Below are 4,628 nucleotides of genomic sequence, written 5' to 3' on the forward strand. Positions count from 1 at the left end.
CTTCAATACTTTAAAAAGTTCCTGTGCAGCAGATTTGCCCAGTGCAATACGTCGTCTGATCTCTTGACTGCTACTTCCGCGAGTGTTGATAGTGAGATGTAAATCAAAGCAACAATGAGATGTCATCTCACATCAGCAGTAACAGCAAAGATAAAAAAAAAAAAAAAAATAGAGGACAATAAATGCTGACAGGGATGTGGAGAGACTGGGACGCTCCTGCATTGCTCGTGGGATTGCAAAATGGTCCAACCTCTCTGGAAAACAATAGGGCGCTTCCTCAGAAGGTTGGAAATAGAGATACCTTATGATTCAGCAATTCCTCTACTTGGTGTTTATCCACAAGAAATATGAGCCATAACACCAGTAGATATATGCACACCCATGTTAATAGCAGCAAAAAGATGGAGGCAGCCAAAGTGCCCATCAACTGAAGAATGGATAAACAAACTGGTACATACACACAATGGAATATTATGCAACCTTGAAGAACAACGAAGAAGCTATAAGCTACCACGTAACATGGATGAACCTTGAAGATATTATGTTGAGTGAAATTAGTCAGCCACAAAAGGAGAAATATTGTATATGACCACTATTGTAAAACACTAAGCAAAAGAACCCATACTAAATGGGGGCAGGGATTCTTTGCTGGTTACCAGGATGTGGGGGGTAGGGTGAGGGGAGGAAGGGAAAGGTGAAGAAAAGGGTGGGGAATAGACACAGGATAGTTTGGGTGCTGGGGAGGGGGACAATACACAAGAAAGGGGGGGAATGGAAGAATAAGGCAGATGGGAAAACCGTTAAATAGGTTTGCATGGGCTAAGTGGCACAGAGGTAAATAACGATGTATACACAACTTTGGAGCAATAGGGCTCTGGGATACAGGGATTGAGACATGGTTGGAATGGGCAAAAGGGGGGAAATAATGTTAAGATGATTGGATGTCTTATGAATGTTGGTTTCCCTAGCATATCATTATAAAATAGATACTTGAGGGGGAGAGAAAGGAACAGTCAGAAATATCACCATAGAAAGTTTGTAAGTCCATCTTCTGCCTATAACTGATTGGAATACTTAAAATGGGGCTACAACGTGCCCAGTGAAGGAGGCTTCCTGTGGAGCCTCGGAATTACATAAGACCGTAGGTGGAATCCTGAACCCATTCAGAATCTTCAGAGGTGGGAAATTTATATTTGAAAGGACAAACAGACCAGCCTGGAGTGGCTAGAAGAACAGAAGATACTTCTTGAAAGAAAGACCGACAGAAAAAAACACTAAACAATATAGGCAGTCCAACTGATTATTACAAGAACAAGCAAGTTGCTTGCCCAGGAGACATCAAGGCAAGTGGTTGGGTCCCCTCAGGGCAAACTCCCTTCCAAAGTCAATGAGAATACATGAGCAGACATGCATTCTGATTGGTGACCACGTTGGTCACTGATAAGGGGAAGTGAGGGAAAAACAGCAATAAAGCTGTGATCTAAGCGCTACAATGTTCAGTAGACTCCTGTGAACCTGGGTGGAGAGCTGTTTGGCCATCAGTATGGCAAGACCTGAGGACTCCTGGGCCTAGAGTCAGTGACATAGCCACAGAGGACTAGAGTGGAGAGTAAAGTGTCCAGCTGATAAGAAGAGAGGGCATATGCACAAGAACACCCATACTTGCAGATAATACCCACTTGACCTATCTTCAATGGCTGGATGATCAGAACTCAACTAGAAGAAGAAAGAAGAAAAAAAGAGTAATCTGATAAAATTTGATGAACTTGACCTATGGATGCAGAAGCTCAAAAGAGGGAACAGATCTTTACAGCAAGGATAATTCCCACCCCCAACCCCCCAAAAACAGAGTAGACAGGGATGGGCAACTTGGACATTGGCTATGCAAAATGGGGCCGGGGGGGAGGGGGCTACAAAGGCAAGAAGTGACTGGCTTACAGGCTTTCAATAGGGAGCCTAGATCCAGAGGGCATGGAGGAAGGTAGAAGAATCTCCACTGAGTAGTATTCAGTCTGTGGGCAGGGCTGATGAAAGGAGATGTGAATAGCACTCATGTGGTATGACTAATTGCTATCAGGACTGACTGTGAAGGTTGGAAATGTAAAGGTAGACATTTTGTAGCAAAAGGAAGGGAGTGGTTGACTTTGCAGGCCAGCAGTTGTGGAGGTCCCTGAGACAATCAAGAGAGAAGAGCAGAGTGCAGGCCCTACCTGTTATAGACCACAGGTATTGGGGTGCTGAGGACCAGTGTCATGGGCGAAAATTCTAGCACGTGGCCGTGCTCCGACCTGCTGGCCAGAGACCCTGTGGGCCCAAGGAAGTAACCTCCAGATGTCCCGGGTCATTGGCTTTTACAAACTCACTGTGGGGCCAGCTCTGTATAATTCTCTTTAGTTCTCTTAATTCACTCTATGCTTCGAACCCCTGTAATTGCAGCCTCTGAGAAAATGGTTTCTTAATGTGCCTCTCTCAATGTCTCCACTGTGTTAGCAGTGTGTAAGGTTCTAAGAACAAATCTCTCTGAGGAACAGACTCTGGCCACTGGGCAAACTCATCCAAACTGTTCTTTATCAAATTATTTAGTTATGTTTGATATTAACTTACTACATAGGCCTTTTGATACCCATGGACAAATATTAAACTGCTCCTAAAGCCGAGACTGTAAAAAGTTCCAAAAAACAAGTTTGCTAAGAAGCTCTGGAGACAAGTTTCCAGGACTTTATCTAAAAAACAATAGCGTCAGCCTTCCCGGATAGCTTCCAGGTGCAGCCCATTCACCTGCCCTGGGATTCAAACCTGAAAAGTACCATATAGTAATTTGTTTGAATTTCTGGAAAATTAAGGATGTTAGATTATCAAGACAATTTGTGATGTATGTTTTAGAATTTGTACCTGTAAATCCTTGTGTCCTGTGTTGAACGATTAATCACATTTCACCTCTGTACCCCGTCTTAATAAACCCCGCCTTCCTTTGTGTAACGCTCCTCCCTGAAATAAAACGGAGGCGCAGACCCAAGCCCGCATGCGTTACGGCTGCCATGCGTTACGACTGGCATGCGAGGTGTTACAGCTGGCAAGGCATGCATTAAGGTTTGCAGGGCGGTGCTTTACTGCCTGCAGGGGCCACAATGCCGGTAGTCCAGGGTCCACCCACCAGTGTCGCATCCACTCTGGTTTCGGGGTGTTTTGTGTTCTCTCTCTTTGCGTCTTTGTGTGTCTTCTTTATCTGTCGCTGTCACTGCCAGATCTCCCTCCTTCGTGAACCGAACCCCCATGTCGAGGCTGGTTCTAGACACCTACCCAGAGAAACAGTGATGCCAGAGATGGAGGCAGAGATGATGACATGGAGTGATGGAGCAGCTGGGGACTCTGGAGCCAGAGAGGGAGAGGGGCTGTGTGCTGACAACCGGGGGCAGGCTTGCAGGGTAAACCCTTTGGTTGGTTGATGATATATGGAGGGGATTATAACCATGGCAATGAAACAATATACAATAGGATGAATGTAAAGCTAATGTTCTCGCATGTAAACTATCACAAAATTCACAATAAAACATTGAAAAAAAATCTATCTTGGAAGTACAGTCAGAATGCTCCTTAGAAGCAAGGCTAGCGAGAATTCGTCTTTCATATTTTAGACATATTAATAGGAGGGACCAGTCCCTGTAGAAGGGCTTTATATGTGGTGAAGTGGAGGTTTAGTGAAAAAGAGGAATACCCACAAAGAGATGGATTGTCACAGTGGCAGCAGCAATGGGCTCAAGTGTAACCACAAATGGGATGGCACAGGACTGGGCAGTTGTGTTCATAGGTTTGCTATGAGTCAGAACTGACTGTGTAGCACCTAACAACAACAGCAATGGTTATTGCAAGGTTGTGGGTTTAAACCCAACTAACTTGTGCTCCTCAGAAATCCTGTCATAGTCTCTATGAGTCAGAACCAACTCTATGGCACTTAACAACAATAAAAACTATGGATAATTATCTAAAGCATCTCTTCATGTGTATATTAGTTGCCTGAGTGTCCTCTTAAATGAAGTGTCTGTTATGTCCTTTGCCCATTTTTGGATTCAATTGTTTGTCTTTTTCCTGTTGAGGCGTTGAAGTTCCTATATATTTCAGTTTTGTCAGATCTGTTGTTACCAAAGATTTTTTCTCAGTTTGTAAGTTCTTTATTTCTCTGGTAGTGTAGTGGTTACGAATTCGGCTGTGAACCTCAAGGTCATCAGTTCGAAACTACCAGCTGTTCTACAAGAGAAGGATGAGACTTTCTGCTCCTGTAAAGAATATAGCCTCAGAAACCCTGTATAGGGTTGCTATGAGTTGGAACTGACTCCAAGGCATATCACCACCACCACCAATGTCTTTTGATGAACATAAACATTTAATTTTTTTGATGTGCCAGTTGTCTAATTTATCTTGTTTTGTTTATGCATTTTTAATTGTTTGAAAGTTTATATGTACAAAATTTAGGATCCCCTAATTTTGCCTCTGTTCTTTTCTAATAGCTTTATAGTTTATGCTTTAACAGTTAAGTCTGTGATCCACTTTGAATTTGTTTTAGTGTATGGTGTAGGATAGTTTCATTATTCTGCAAATGAATATCCAGTTTTGCCAGCACCAACTGTTAG

Source organism: Chrysochloris asiatica, unplaced genomic scaffold (assembly GCF_000296735.1).
Source record: "Chrysochloris asiatica unplaced genomic scaffold, ChrAsi1.0 scaffold00124, whole genome shotgun sequence".
In the NCBI taxonomy this organism is placed as follows: Eukaryota; Metazoa; Chordata; class Mammalia; order Afrosoricida; family Chrysochloridae; genus Chrysochloris; species Chrysochloris asiatica.